Source organism: Pholcus phalangioides, unplaced genomic scaffold (genome assembly GCF_987345545.1).
Source record: "Pholcus phalangioides strain wild (caught in Gottingen) unplaced genomic scaffold, Ppha-v1.0 ptg000029l_1, whole genome shotgun sequence".
NCBI lineage: Eukaryota > Metazoa > Arthropoda > Arachnida > Araneae > Pholcidae > Pholcus > Pholcus phalangioides.
This window is the reverse complement of record NW_028301619.1, coordinates 7,227,357-7,244,142: the sequence shown is the minus strand read 5'-3', so window position 1 is coordinate 7,244,142 and position 16,786 is coordinate 7,227,357. Positions and strand designations below refer to the sequence as shown.

General features: G+C 33.6%; 1 protein-coding gene across 2 annotated transcripts in view; it reads left to right on the top strand.

Annotated features, from left to right (window-relative positions):
- Positions 1–16,786, top strand: part of LOC149067632 (epithelial serine protease-like) — an 83,605-nt gene that overhangs the window by 37,605 nt on the left and 29,214 nt on the right. The gene's annotated exons all lie outside the window — the stretch shown is intronic.

Sequence of the window (16,786 nt, the reverse complement as noted above, 5' to 3'; positions counted from 1 at the left end):
GATTAAGTGCAGAAATAACAACGGGAGCTGTGGGCTTGTAAAGAACTATGGATACTTCACTACAACAATACGCGTATGCACACTACCATCAAAATGTAGCATTCTCTATAAAGAAACAGTACTGCCATTGTCTTGACTCCTCCTATTTACTTGATTTGCCCATTAGTGATTCTAAGGTATTTCCTGGAATGAAATTGCAGCTCATGATGCTTCGATTCAGGACTTTGACAAAATTTCAGCTTAGTATGAGGGCTGCATTGGACACAGTGTTAACCCTAGAATACTAATTAAAATAAAGCTGATAAAAACTACATGTTAACTGCCTATGCTTCTGTCTTGAGACATAGAGGTACTAACTAGAATTAGTATAGAATTGTTACTAGAATACTAACTAGAGTTAATATTCTAGGGTTAAAAGACAACTTTCAGAAGGTCAGAACAATTGTGGTAGCTGCAATTCTGTAACTGAAATGCTGGGGTCAGTTTCAGTAGTGCATTTACAGCAGGCTAATAGCCCAGGGCGACAAATTTTGGAGTATAGAAAGAGGGGAGAGAAAAAACTTTTTTTTTAAATTCACGTTTCGTAAAAGTGTGGAAGTGCCAAGTGTCATTTCTATCGTAAATAATATATAATTATTAAACCATGATGTGTTTATTTTTATTTATTTTTTGTGTTTTTTCCACACAGACTGCCGTTGAAATAAAAAAATATATGATTGTCTAACCTACCTAATTTACAGTGTTATTCACAGCATTTCTCCCAGCTAACCACAAAGAACATTTCAGTAGCTCAATTTCAGCTTTCTTTGAAAGTAAAAAGACAGAACATTCTACAGGCAAGTTTTCTGGATACGAGGGGAAAAAAATATCCTCTAATTTCAACAATGCCTGCCATATGAGAAAGAATCTTCTGCCACAAAGATGCTTTTATTGGCACCAGTCGAGGGCTTTGGTGAGTCTTTGGACTATGGTTGGCCATCTGGTGGAGGGGGATAGAAATGGTGTTAAGCGGATATAAATCGAATGGATGAATTTTATTACAATACAATTTTTTAAAACTTGTTTGGGAACTGAAATGAGATGAAGCTGGTCAATCCAGAACATCCGTTGCAGTCACTAATTGGAATATGAAGAAATCATAGTACAGAATGGTAGGCAAGGTCATGCAATTCCGTTTATTGGTCCTATAAGGACAGCTCTCCTCGTGTGACAAGTTCCTAAAAACAAAAAAAAGGAACAAATGTGAAGCAAGCTTGACAGAACCCACATTTTTATGAATTGTATACAGCTTATTACAAAACTACACTCGGTTATAAACGCAGGATTACCAACAAAATGGGAAAAAGTTCCTCTTCATAAGTAAGTAAATATCAAAAATTTCTGATAAGTTCATACGTTTTGTATTTTGTGAGAGTTTTCTTTAATGATAATTTATGAAAAATCACGACAATTCAGTCTTTGGTAATTTTGAATCCTCTGTAATACTTATATTCAATAAGGCGCATATTTTTTTATACAGTACATCGATAATTTGCAAAAAGTTTGAGCTAGTGCTCGTTAAAGTAAAAAAAATAATGTTTATTGTATTTTAGTTTCATTTTGGATATAAAACCATATGAAGTTGACTCACATCTTGGTCTTAATAGAGGGACAACAATTAAAGCATGTTTCCTCTTCAATCTTTATATTGCCCTGTCTTACTTACTTTTCATATGAGTAACAAACATGACAGGTGAACAGTTTACATATGCAGTTTGAACTATTTCTGTATATTGGAGATAATTGGCACCATGTGCCAAAAGGGAAATACACTTTAGGACATGTGGTTAAAGGTAATAGGCATAGATATTATGCAATGCATTATTGATTTTGTTGCTAGACAAAAGTACTCAGAAAGTATGCACCATACATTGTAGAATTAAATTTATCAGTGTTTTTCATCGATATGTGTAGATGCCTACAGGCCAGAGGTTGAGCCCCCCCCCCCCCATTATATGGCAATCATTATGGATTGGAATAGGATACAAAAACAGGACAGAAAAGTAAAATTTAGGCACAACCGTATTCAGTACCACTTTGTCTTTTGTTTGATGATTTATTAGTAATGCCATGGAAGGGGGTAGAAAAGTTATACTGGAATGAGAGGAAGCAGCAAAATTTGTATAGCCCACAGGCAGCAAAAAAAACAAACACGGCCCTGGTCAGTTTATCCTGTCCAAAGGAAATAAATCTGATCCATAAACAATAAGATAAAAACTCAGCTTACAGCAATTTTTTTAGTGTTGGTTCTCAGTAACTTTATGATCTCGCCATGTAGACTTATATACATTTTAAAATAACTGGAAAACTTTTTTTAACATGTTTTAATTTCATGTAAAATTTTTACTTGAATATTTTAGATTTTAGAGAACTTTTAAGATTTAGAGAACTTTATGCATCCCTGTTTTCATGAATTTTCAGACATGATTAATTACACAGGTGTTCCTAGCTTGATTGATTTCACAAAATGATCATGTGGTACAAAATTAATTGAAGTGAGTTGACTTTAGCACAGTAAAGTGACTTAGTAAAATAGGGCTATAGAGTTTCTGGCTAAGATTCTTTAAGCAAGATTGCATTAAATTTGGTAATTTTTCCTTTCACCAACTGTTTACTTTAAGAGATGCTTTTTCTCTTTCAGAATTTTCCATTGGCAACAATAATGTTTTTCAAGCCAACAAGCTATATTCATCTATTTTAGCACCATTTTAATTTCTTATTATCATCAGCGTCTTCGGTCTTGTTACCATGTTGATCATCATGCATCCTTTGCGTGAGAATTTTTCAATTTTTTCATGGACAAACATTCTTCAGTCAAGACAAAAAAAACGGGGTTTTTTTTTATGCAAGTCAGCGTGATACCTGCAAAAAAAAACTAGTTTCTTGCCTGAAATGTGCTGCTGGCATGGTTTCAAACAGTGATCAAGCTACGAAATTTGGTTGGAGTTGGGTTTGCTGGAATAGGAACACACCAAATCCAAATATAATGGGTCGGTGAATCCTGTGACCAATACTTTCTTCAATGGTTTCAGAATTTTCCTTGCAGTGTTCCACCTATTATTTTTGTATTCCTCATGTGAAATTGCCAATAATTTTCTTTTTAAATCAAGTTGCCGCTGTGGTGGTCGAGTGGTTATAGTGACGGACTCGCGATGCGAGGATCCGGGTTCGAACCCCACAGTGGTGGTCGGCTGAAGTTGGTTTTCTGTGGTTCCCAACTTCAAGGCGCAAATGCGAGCCGATCTCCCCGTTAAAAAGTCTCGCCACAGAGAGCAACAGTCCTACAACGATAAATCATTCAATCATAACACTTCACTCATAGTTTGAAAAACTGGTGGCAAATGGCAGCACTACACATAACAAGCATTACAGAGAAACACAAAAAACTTCACGTCAGGTTTCACTACACGCACACGCACATTCCCGCATGTAACGATCCGTTGGGGTTCCGCGGGGGGGGGGGTGTAGCAGTAGTAGGTAGGGCCTCCAAAAAATGGCTCTCGGGGATCCATGATGTTCTTAAGTCAGCCACCTCTTTGGGCAATTTACCTGTTGTGGCGTTGTATTTGTATTTGTATAAGTGTGTGCTTAGCATACGAAAAAAGGTGATCCCAGTATTTCATCAGAAACAGTTACTTCTTTTTTGGCAGCCATCTTTATTTTTCAGGATGTTGAAAATATTTGGTGGGCAAAAAAATTCTGTGTAGCCAAGGGGGCAAATACAGTGGCGAAATAGGAAATTGTCAAATTCACAGCAACCCACTTATGGAATCTTAGCTGGGTTTCTTTCACAGAGAAAAAAATACTTATCCCACAGCAGCAAAATAAATTTTTGTAAATGAATTAATTATTTAAATTTATAATTAATATGCAGTCGACACTTGATTTTACCAACCACACATTTTTACGAACTGCTTTTCTGATTCTAAACAACATACAGTTTCTTTAAACATAAAAACTGCAAACTTTCAATTTTAAGAACTAATTTTTCATGTTCTTTGTTCTGTTATAACCTATACGTAAACCTATTTCACTTATACCTATTAATACTTATACAGTGAAAATCCTGTATAACAATACACACTATAGCAATAATCGCCTATATTAAGTTATTACTCTTTGGTCCTGATGATTTTTTATAGCGTTACTATTATACAGGGTGTTCATAAACCGTTGAGAAAAAATTAGAGGTGTGATAAGGCGCATCAAAACGAACAATATTTACAATGGAACCTATGGTCCCAATTCACTCAGTGTCAGAAAAGTGAAACTTAAACACATTCAACAAGTCCTTACTTCTCGCATCATTTCTGCTCTGCCAGAGAAGCAGCACTTCTCCAGTACATAACCGTCAATCATTTGCCATATGCACATTTCTAGAAATTTGAATATAACAAATGATTGACAGTTGTGCAAAATCTGCTCAATTTTTTTAATCTAATCTATGGGCCATTATGTAAAAATCTTAATCTATATAAATTGATAAAGTTGAACATTAAAAGGTAATGCAGAGATGTAAATTTTCATTCTCATACTTGATAAAATATAAAGTTGAAATCAATGTTATTACATGAATTCATGCGAAAAGCTTCATCTGTGATATGATTCCAATGTTATCAAAATGTTTGAACTACTTTTCCGCTAAACAGCAATAGACAATTCCAGCTTTATGCATGTTGAAGCGATGAGGATTCTACTCACCAAACCACTCTGGTGCATTGAAGATCAAGATAATGAACAATTCGTAAAAAAATGGTAAAATAAGTCGAGCAAAACAAGCACGGCCATAACATCCTTTTCTGGGAGCAACTTAGGCACTTTCGAGACCTTCATATCTCCGCATTGAAGCAGCTCAGAGACTTCACATATCTAGAGCCTTTTACAAATTCAATTAAACCTCTTAATTTCACTTTTTTATCATTTGTAGTTCTTGAGAAATTTTAACTCAAAGTTTTGTTATTTTCACACTCACTGATCATCAAAAATCCTAGGCAGTTCTAGCAGTCCTAGAAGCATGAAATTTGGTATGAAGATAGTGCTTAGAATACAAAGCAAGGAAAAATTAAAGTATCCGGAAAATTCCTCTCAGGATTGGAAATACGGATATTACCAATTGTCGCCAAAAAACAATGCCAAATGATTGCAAGATTGCCAAGTATAGTTGAAATTGTTCAAAATTTGCCAATGACTGGAAAAAATGGTTTTTACATGCATCTACAGTGGTGTTGGTTTAGTGCTGTGTCAATACGTAAATTCAGTGTTAATTTCGAAAACAAAAATTTAATTTATTATAGCACTATTATGATTGATATATTTTCCTAAAATCACCCGTTTCCGATGGAAAAAAGATATAATTTTTATTCTAATTTTACTTCATGGACAAAGACGAATCCAAAAAACATTACAGGAAATATTTTTTCCTTATGAATTTCTCGGATGATAATTATCATCTCTAAAGAAGGGGATCAAAAGGGCAAAGATAATGAAAAAAATCTGAATTCGGCCTGCAAAATGTTAAAATGCATTTGTTCTGCACGACAAAAATATGAGATGAACATACATAATTTTTTGTAATAGTTATAATAAGGTATGAATATTATCTTTGTCCACCAATTTAGTAAATATCACCAATTCAACTGAGTTACGATGAAAACGTCAGTGGCGCATTTACAGGTATGCTTAGCGGACTATAGCCCAGGGCAGAAAATTCAGAGGAGGTGGCAAATTTGAGGAATGAGTGTCCCAAGAAAATTAGAATAGGAGAAGGGCAGCAAAATTTGTATAACCCTCAACAAATCAGCATCTGCCCAGACAGCTAGGAACTAGATCACAGTGAGCGACCAAAAGAATGACCCACAGAGTGAAGGACCTGGTCAGTGAATGACCTAGAGCATAAGCAAGCATGTGAATGACCAAAAGTGTGACCCAGAGCAGTGGTTTTCAACCTTTGGAAGCCAGCGTCCAGGTAAATCTCTTTTGTGTAAGTGAAAGGTCCGGCCATACACACGCAACTAATGAAAAATTAATGAGAAAAATGAAAATAACACTTACGGCTCAGTATGACTAGTGTTAGTTAGGGCCTGGTACAGGTCCATGACCTGGTGATTGAGAAACACTGATCTAGAGATTGTGAAAGCATGTGAATGACCAAAAGAGTGATCTAGAGCATGTGTAAACGTATAAATGATCAAAAGAATGACATAGAGAGTGTGAAACATAGGCGGAGATAGACTTGGAAGTCTGGGGGAGGGGCATGATGATGATGTCAATTCATATATACATTTATAAATTAGATCAGTCGACTCCACCTTTGACGCTGGGGGACGACGATGAGAGCATGTGTAAACTTATAAATTATCTAAAGAGTGGCCCATAATGCAAGGAACCATGTCAGTGAGCAACCAAAAGAGTGACTTAGAGTGTGTGTGCAAGTATGTGAGTAATCAAAACAGTGAGTAAACAAAAGCATGTGAGTAACCAAAACAATGTGCAAGCATGTGAATGACTAAAAGAGTGGCAAAGAGAGAGTGTTAGCATGGGAGTGACCAAAGGAATGACTTAGAGACACAGATGTACTTGCAGGAGTGGGGGGTGTAAGTGGGTTATCGGACAGGGTGGCGAATTTGAGGGAAGAGCAGTCAAAGAAATTAGACGAGAATGAGAAAAGGGTGACAAAATTTGTGTAGCCCACAGGCAGCAAAACCATAAATGCGCCTCTGGAAAAACATGAACACATTTTTAAAAGTAGGGTAGGGACAGAAAAATTACTCGAATATCCTTTAAAATGCCGATCATGCGGTCACCATAGTGAGAAGGCCTTTCAACTCGTGTACTTTACATTGTATGGTGCAACAATGTACAAAATATAATTTAAAATCAAACCGGTATCCAAAAAGTATGCAACGGCAAAAAAGAGGACTATGGTACTTACTTGGTTCATTATGGTGAAATCCCATCAAAAACATTTCATATAAAAACTGAAACCAAGTCTCGAGATTCTTTAGCCATAAAAAGTTGTGATATCTGATGTAAAGCCAAGTGTTATGCTGTTATTAACTGCGACACTTTGATTCACAAATCACCCCAAGCCTGTACACCTTTAGTTGAAGTACATTTTGGGACTTGGCAATTACGCAGCACATATCACATCTTGCTATGTTATGTAAAATTAAGTCAATGCTAAAAGTACAGATATCCTTACATAAACAGTATTTGATGGAATTTGATTAATGCCATGAATAATAAAACTACCACGGCTGACACATTCTCGTGCTGCGTAATTGCCAAGTCCCAAAATGTTCTTCAACTAAAGGTGTACAGGCTCGGGGTGATTTGTGAATCAGTGTCACAGTTAATAACAGCATTAGACTTGACTTTACATCGGATATCACAACTTTTTACGGCTAAAGAATCTCAAGACTTGGCTTCAGTTTTTACATGAAATGTTTTTGATGGGATATACTTTACCCCTAAAATACTCCAATTTTTCTTTCAATGAAATCTATTTTATCTTTCTTTAATCTTTCATTTTATCTTTCTTTAATCTTTCATTTTATCTTTCATTGAGCAGAAATTCACCAAAAATGGAAGCTACAACTACATCAAGGGAAAAAGGGGAAAAAAAGTTTGAGAAAAAACTAATGAATTTTTGAACTAATGTGTTTTGTTTTGGCTTATTCAACATACTGAATTTAATCATTTTAAAATCATACTTCTATATATTTTTCAAAATATTCTTTGAAAAAAAAATTTTAATTCGCTTTTTGATGTGTAATTCTAAACCCGGCCCATTGTGGACTCATCTGTTCCTACAATTTCTTAGCAGTGGATTGTGGCAGTAAGAAAACAGAAATAATGACATTAATTATGTACTAAAGAATACCTAGCAACATTGTATCGAGACAAAGTCATCGAGTATTATTTTACATGTATCACCTTGTAAGCCAACCCTCAAGAAGACCTATTAAGACTTCGTTGTATCATTGTGGGCATGTGGCTGTTACTCTGTCAGTAATTAGTATGCTCCTCCCCCACATCCTGCAGCAGGGCCCCTCGGTCAAATTTTTCATGGGCTTCTTTATAGTGAATTTAAGTCTGCTATAGGAAAAAATAAAAAAAATGATAATCATTCTGGACCCCTGTCAGCACCACCTTTGTGGGGAGCCATGGTAATCAGTTAGATTGTAACTGTTTTGACTCGTGTTGTGCACATTTTTAAATCTTAAAATCTGTATCCAGAATACCTCAATAAGATTTGAGCACCAGAAAGGAAATTAAAATTTCAAATTAGTATGATATAGAAATGAAACATTCTAGTTTCATTAAGTATGAGAAGCAGTAGCAAAAATGAATATTTCCCAAACCACACTATCAAGAATTTCAAGTAAAAAAAGTAAAATTAGAGGTTAGGAGTTGAAAATTGTTGCATATTAATAAAATATCAGATTTGAGGAGATGAGAAAGGTGAGAACTCTTATCTTGGCACAAAAAAAGTTTCCAAAAGGAGAAAAAGAAAATGGTAACCATCCCATTGCTGGACCCTTCACCAAAAATGTTGCCCCAAAAATTTTAGAAAAATACCCTGTAAAATATATTTTAAACATCAAAAATGCTTTTTACTAAAGTACGCCAGAATTTTAAAACATACTTTAATCATTAATTAAAATTAATTTAAAGTTAACCTTTATCAAGCATGAGTTAACCAATTTCAATATATACGTCTTGTAAAACAATAATGTAAAATTAATGCTGAAAGTAAAGAATGCTATAAATTTCTATAAAAAGTTTATTTTATGAATTGTCTGCTCATATTATCATCCACTTAATAGACTCAAATTTCAAAAACCAAAATCAATCTTTATACAGTGATAAATAAAAAAGTAAATGCACTTTGTGTCAGGAGTCTGTATTAGCCGATGCTTACATGTTTTTTACTCTAGGATAGTCCAATAGGATGATAAAATATAATGACTTAAATACTGCATATTGCACAGACTGAAGGATGAATGAAATAAACCATTAGTTTGTTTTTTTTAGTGAATCGATAAAACAGACTGTTCAAATCTTCTGCACTTTCAAGCATTGCTCCTATATGGAAGAGACTAACAGAACTCTAGCTTGGGAATCCAGGATGAATATCCTTATTTTTTTACTATTGAGAAAGCCAATGAAAAGTCCTGTCCTGGAAGCCATGTTTCTACTACTACTAAACCCTACATGCACCATGTCCATATTTTTCTATGGAATTTCTAACAAATTAACATGCTGGAATGTGCATATATGTGTTGTAAACCTAAGGTATAGTTTGTTTCTTAGGGATACTTATGTATTCAAGTAATGCTGTCATCTGTCATCCAAATTTGGAAGGGAAGCAAACAAGTATTTCTTGTTGTATCATGCGTGAGTTATTTTAAATGCTGTAGGTCAGATTGCTCTCTGGAAAAAATTTCTTAAATGGGAGATCAACTCGTATTGATGCCTTGAAATTGGTAAAACCTCAGCTGACCACCACTGTGCCTAGAAATCATGCTGTAAGATATGAACATGGCAGTCTCAAAGTATAGCTGGGGGGAGTTCTTGGTGCACGAGGGGCATCAGGTGACCTTACTTAACAACTAACATCAATTGTATCAGACTTGTGAGGAGCACCAATGTGTGCATAGTCAAGGTGGGGGAGGAGCATGATGCTGTTAAGATGTCCATAATTATGAGATCCTGCTTTTATATATAGGTCAGTATTTCTCTAATCTGCTCTTCCATATATTGACTTTAAACATTGCTCAACCTTCAACGTAATCCCTTTTTTATTGGGCCTTGGCATTTAAATTTCGGAACCCCTCAAGCCGGTTCAGAAATCTAAATGCCAAGGCCCTATTTGCGATATTTAAATTAAAAAAAAATCAAACTTTGTGTAGCTCTGCTGAAAATAATTTATATCTTATACAAATACAAGGCCAGAACAGGCAAAACGTTCAATAAGGTAGTTGAGAAAAAGATGCCCATAACAAATATGGATGTCATATAATACTAAAATACAGCAACCCAATTAAAAATGCAATTACAAAACATATAAACAATATATATACATGATAAAATAATATACAATGCCCATAAAGTGTATTTATGGTTGTCTTCATTCTAAGTATGGATAGCTTCTCGATTTACCCCTACATGTTCATTGTATTTCTTTTTAAACGTGCCAATTGTATTAGAATTTACTATCCCTGGGGTAAGCTATTCCATTAATCTTAAGTTATGTATAGTAAAATGTCTACTCTCTAGATTATTTAAAAAAATTTCACCCCCTGTGACGTACCATGTACTGAGATACGTGCAGAGGTGTTAATATATACCATATGTACCATGTGTTTCTATGGTATCCCCAGTAGCACAAAACATAGTACAGTATCTGGCCCATATCATTATATATCAGAATGTCCGAGGAGTATCAGATGTGTTGTAACTACGAGAAATAGGACAATCTCATCCTATATGGTGTAAAGTAATTATGCTATTAATTGATTAAGACTTCAATTTTTCAGTCGAATATTTATTTGATTCCCATTGCCGTCTTAATGCATGGGCCTACCTGGGCACCTCACAAAAATGGAACTGATTGAAAATTTCAAAAACTTGCCAGGTAGGGCCTCAGAAAATTTGCTTGGCCCGGGGGCCTATGATACTGTTAGGATGGCCCTGTTCATCCCATGGTAATAATCTTTGCTTTGAAAAAAAACAACTTGAAACAATAAATTATTTTCTATAAAATAATTAGTTTTTGCACTTTTCAATTGTGTAAAATTTTTTCATTGTAAAATTGCATTAATCTACGGGGTGATTATAAAAAAACTATCCCGACATATGGGCCCCTAACTATCATACCATTCACAGAAACTGAATGAAATTTTGGCATAAGGTATTTTGAGGTATGCGCTCAAGAATGATATCGAAAACAACAGTGTCACTCTAACAGTTACGGTTACAGTGAGAAAATTTCGAAAATATCAAATGGCAACACCAAGTTTTTTGCATTGGAATGCGATCTCCATACTGAAAAACACTAAATAGCGTTGGAATGGCACCTGTAGCACGAAAATCCCCGCAGCTAGGCAAGGAAAAAGTAAAAAGACTTTGCCGTGCACCAGAGCATTAATGTTCGTTTCATTCGTCACACCGTTTCTTCGGCTGAGATCCCAGCCTGATTAGTCCTCCACAAGGTCATGTGGAAAACACAATAAAATGCTTTATTTTATGCTGCTTCTCTGTCCTTATTGGTTGTCCTCACTTTTAGCCTATCTACCGCTGGTGATTTTCATGCTACAGTTGCCTTTCGAACGCTATTTAGGGTTTTTCACAATGGAGATCACATTCCAATACAAAAAACTTGGTGTTGCCATTTGATATTTTCGAAATTTTCTCACTGTAACCGTAACTGTTAGAGTGACACTGTTGTTTTCCATATCATTCTTGAGCGCATACATCAAAATACCTTATGCCAAAATTTCATTCAGTTTCTGTGAATGGTATGATAGTTAGGGGCCCATATGTCGGGATAGTTTTTTTTATAATCACCCTGTATATTAAGACCAAGGTTCACTCTGGTGTTTCCATAGTTTACACTTATTCGTACACAGAATATACCTTTTGGGAGGGGATCATGCTGGTTTATTGGAGATTTGAAGGGTGAAGACACAGAATCTCTTTCAAAGACATTTTGTTACTGACCTTCAAAAAGTGTTATATAAATTAACAGAAATTGATTAAAACATCATACGAGGGTTTTCAATTTGATTATCCCCCCCCCCCCCCCATCATTTATGCCTCTTCATCGGATTGTGGGCAAATGATAGGGGGAAAAAAATTTTTTTTTGCTTTGCTTCAAATTCATTCATCAGCATGAATTTGTTGTATTTTTTATATAGATAATTTATATATAAAAATACAACAAATATGCATGCTTATGCTTAATATAATTCATGAAAGTAGTTGCATGTACTTTTATATTATTCAGATTTATATTCATATTATTATTTCACATTATTATTATTCATTTAAAATTTATATTCATATTTTGGGATCCAAAAATTATGACTTGAATGTCTCTTGGGTCAACAGGTTGGATAACTAATATCTGGAGCACATTTGTGCACAGGCATTGGAAGTGTTTTGGATCTGTGGTCATTCAACTTGAGTTTTTTTGTTGTAGACCTTTATTTCTGAATTAATATTGGAGGTTTAATTAGTGTTATGAAGATAAATGATTTTAAAAACATTTGTCTTTTACTTATACACTAGGGATTTAATAATTTTAGCTAGTTAACAAAACAAATGAATGCTATAATTTTGCTTCAGTTAGGAAAGAAACAAATATCTCAAAGCCATAAATATTACTGATTCACATAATATTTTGTGTGAAAAAAAATCTGAATAAGCTCACACATCAAATTCATTAGATTTGGTATAAATCGTAAAAAATCAATAGTATTGTTGAAAAGTCAACATATCTAATTAATTTGCTATGCATTCTCACTTTTTTTTAAGCTTTTAGAGGTTCAAATTAAAATTGGAAACACACAGATATTTTTTTAAAGTGGCTTAAAATTGAAAAGTTTAGTTTGCTGTTGGAAATATTGCAGATCATGTCTTGAATATATCACAGAAAATGTTCTACTTATCTGTCACCCCTAAACATATGAAGAAATTTTAAAATTGTATTTACACATAACTCACTGGTATTGTGTTTAACTTGAAAAAAAAATTACTAGATATAATGCACAGAAAAATTTTATTTCTTTCTGCATTAGCTTTATGAATTACATTACTTTTTCTTAAGTAAACATTTTTGCATTAGAAAATAATGTATAAATTAATACAAGTAATTTCCCGTAAGGGCTGAAGTTGCCCCTTGTTAAAAACATCATGCAAATAAGCATCAATTTTATATGTGTACAATTATATGGTCTAGGTAATTGTAAGAATAAATAAAAATAAAAATCTGAGGTGATATATATAATATCAGATTATAAAATAAATTAACATTACTTGTGCGACATGATAAAAATGTGTGGTAGTGCATTCAAACAGTGTGCCAATCTCTATAAATGCAATATCATGTGTATACATTAATCCCAAAATAATCTGTCAGGTTTGGAACTTCTGTATTTCATGGTGTGCTTGTGGTATAAAAATGATAAGTAATGTGTATAAATTATAATAATAATAAAATGTGTTTTTCTTCCCCATGGTTTTTTCATTTGAGATACTTAAAAGTTAACTATCATTGTGCTTAATTTAGTATCACTTTCATCTATAATATCCAAATTTTATTTGTTCATTTCCAGTTTCGTAATAATGTAAAAGTTATCATGGAATATAATATACAAACAGGTGATGCATACAATACACAAACAGATGAACTCGGATAATTTATAAACTTGGTTAATTCAAATTTTAGGACTCCACTTAAGATTTCCATTTCAGATTCATGTTCAATTTAATGATGAAATTGCTTGTTTAATTCAATTTTTTCCCAAATGTTTTAGATAATTTGAAGTTTGACTCAGATATATCATTTGCAAAGTGTCTATTTTCTCAGAATTCTTGGCTAACTTTTAGTCACCCTTTTCTTTATTACATGGTTTACTGATCTTCACTAGAATATAATCTGTAGCCTTACATTAAAACACTAAAAAAATTATAACCAACGAAATCTGAACTTTTTTGTTGTTGTGGCTATTAAGTAGGAAGCAATGCTTTCGTTATCAGTCTCACACACACACACTGGCAAAAGTAAGAAAACAAATTAAAATTTTACAAATTAGTTTTCCTGATCGTTTACATTTTATACAAACACTAGTTGCAACAACAGAGAAACTGCCATCCAATAAATTTTTATAATTATTAATAGTTTGACTTTTTTTGTGAAAAAAAAAGTATGGTTATTCTCTACTTATTATATATTAATGAACAAGATAATATGAAGTTTCTGGATAGTTTTCTTTCTTGCTGTTGAGCTTTGATTTAACTGAGTTCTACTGTATTTGTTGCATATAAACTTTTCAAAAAAAAAATATTCAAAAATCCCAAGAATTTTTTCTCAATTTCATTCTTGATCAGGCCATTATCATCCCCCGGTATATGAGGTAATTCTGAGATACAAAACTTATATTTTAATATTACAACTAAAATCATTTGTTTACTAAAAATATTTATTATAAATATGTCATTGGTTGTGATACAGGTCACAAACTAATCATGTTCACAAATATGCTCATGAATACAAGGTATTAAACAATTGTGAATGCCATCCATAAAGCTATCAGAAGTTAGTTTATAATGATAAGGTTGAATAGCACACCCTAGTTTCACTGTGAAGTGCAGTGTCCTTCGGCTGAAATGTATGCAGGTGGAAACTTTAAATGGGGAAATAAGGCATGTCTTCCAAAGAAATTTTGAGTATTTAACTTTTCAAAAAAGTAGATTTTTAAATTGAAAAATAAAATTATTAAAACATACATACAAAGATATTTTCAATGTTTTTCTTTTTTTTTAAATTCACTTCAGATTTGCTCCATAATTTTGCTGTGCTGAATTGAGTTTAGCCCTTCTTGCTTATGACAGATTTTTTAACCTTTAACCTGCTCCCATCATCTATAGATAATGAACATAATGGTCTGCTCAACCATGCTTTGAGATTTCAATTGCTTTTTTTTTAAATTAAATTCTTAAGATGACGTATAGAGAGAGAGATGACATACTATTATACATTCTAGTTTATTTTCCCTGCCAAAATTATATCTTTAACAGGTTTTCTTGTACTATATATCCCCCTTTTTTGAATTTATTCAATTTTTTCTATGTATGAGTTTAGTTGCTATTAATTTTTCACAAAATAAAACTGAAAAGATAAAAAATTTTGCTATTGCATAGAGAGAAGCAAATCTCCCACTACTTGCGCAGTCAAAGGGTTAAGAATGGTTAACATATTCTAGCAATTTCTTGAATTGGCTATCACAAGGTTAAAAGACATCCTCGTTTTTGATGTCATTTTAAGATTTGCCATACATTTCTACAATTACAACCTTCTGTCCTCATTTTCAAAATTTCGGAATTATTTTTCTTGTTCCTTAACAGAAAAAAATACACCGCAAAGCAGATATATGTCCATCTGTGTATGTCTGTATCTTCTCATAAATGCTTTGACAAATCTCTGCCAAAAACCGACGTTGGCCTATAAAGCAGGGCAGATATTATTAAAACGACGGTCTCAGCTGCTACAGGCTGATATTAAAAATACATATTTCGAAAAACGGCTCTAAAAGAAAACCGCAACACACCTGTCTTAAGGATTACCATTGTTCGCTCGGTAACAGCTAATTTCATGCATGGGAGGATACAAAACACATTCAATGATGGGGCCGTGGTCACAAATTTATTTCGGGGGGGAGGGGCAAAGTTATAGAAATATACATATATTATACATCTAGAGAGAGCCATGTTATATATTCCATAAAAATCAGTCATTTTCTAACATTTTGGCTTGCCATTATATGAGTCCAATGTATTCAATAAAATAAAAATTGTTTCATTTATATATATTGGTAATCTCAAAAATATAATAAATCACTAAAATAATTGAGAAATTCTAAAAAAAATGACTCGTGAAAGAGGCGACATTCTAATTTACAAAGTACAACTGATTGTAGACACAAAGCGGAAATGAATTTCGAAAAGAAAATTCACATTTCTGCGTGGGGAATCAAACTACCAACTTCTCTCAAAGTTTGGGTGAGTGCTCTACCATTAAGCTAAAGAGAGCAGGCATTTCCTTCCTTTAGAACGCTGAACTGGACTGCTCTGTAGATGCAGCCTCCTAACTCAACAACAGCTCTTTACGACATTTGCCCCCAAATGGTGACGTACAACAAGACAATGAACCTCTGCGCTGTTCGAAGGGAAGAAAATGTGTGTCCTTTGAAATTTAATTCTAGAGCACTCACTCGGACTCCCACAGAGGAATATGAATTTTATTTCCAAAATTAATCTCTGCTTTGTGTCCAATCATATTTATATAATTAATGAAGAGGTTCCTTGTTTTGTTGTACTATAATTTAACACAAAAGCCTGTTCTTTTCTTTTTACCCTACTCATAATTTCTGCCACAGGTGTCAGCAATGGGGGCAATTTGGGGTATGTTCCGATTCTGAAACCACAGCATACAGGGCCGCAACTAGAGGGAGCAGCTGCAAGCGGGTCTCGTGCGCTGGACGAGTAGGGGCAAAGGATTTTATACTTCACTTTCCTTTAGATCGCTCGTACAAAATTAAATGGACCACAGAATGCAAATTCCCTCAGTAGACTAAGTATCTTGTTACGGCCCTTGTAGCATAGCTGTTATGCAAATCACTATAATGTTTCACAGGAATAAAAAAAACGTTCATTATTTTTATATTTTCTGATAGATATTGGTTATATATATATATATTTCAATATCCATTTATATCCAATAAGTTTCTGATACAAATTTGCATTCATTAAAACTTTCATTTTCCCACTAAATAAGCTGTACAATCTTGCTAATTTTTGAATAAATATTGGAATTTAGCTCAAACCAAGCAGTACAAATATTTCTGCACTACTGCACAATTGAATAAAAATTTAGTAAAATTTTAATCTATTTGTGTCTCTGTGTTTCGCAAGTATATTCATATGTTTCTCTTGGCAACAAAATTTTCCTCCAACTACAGCA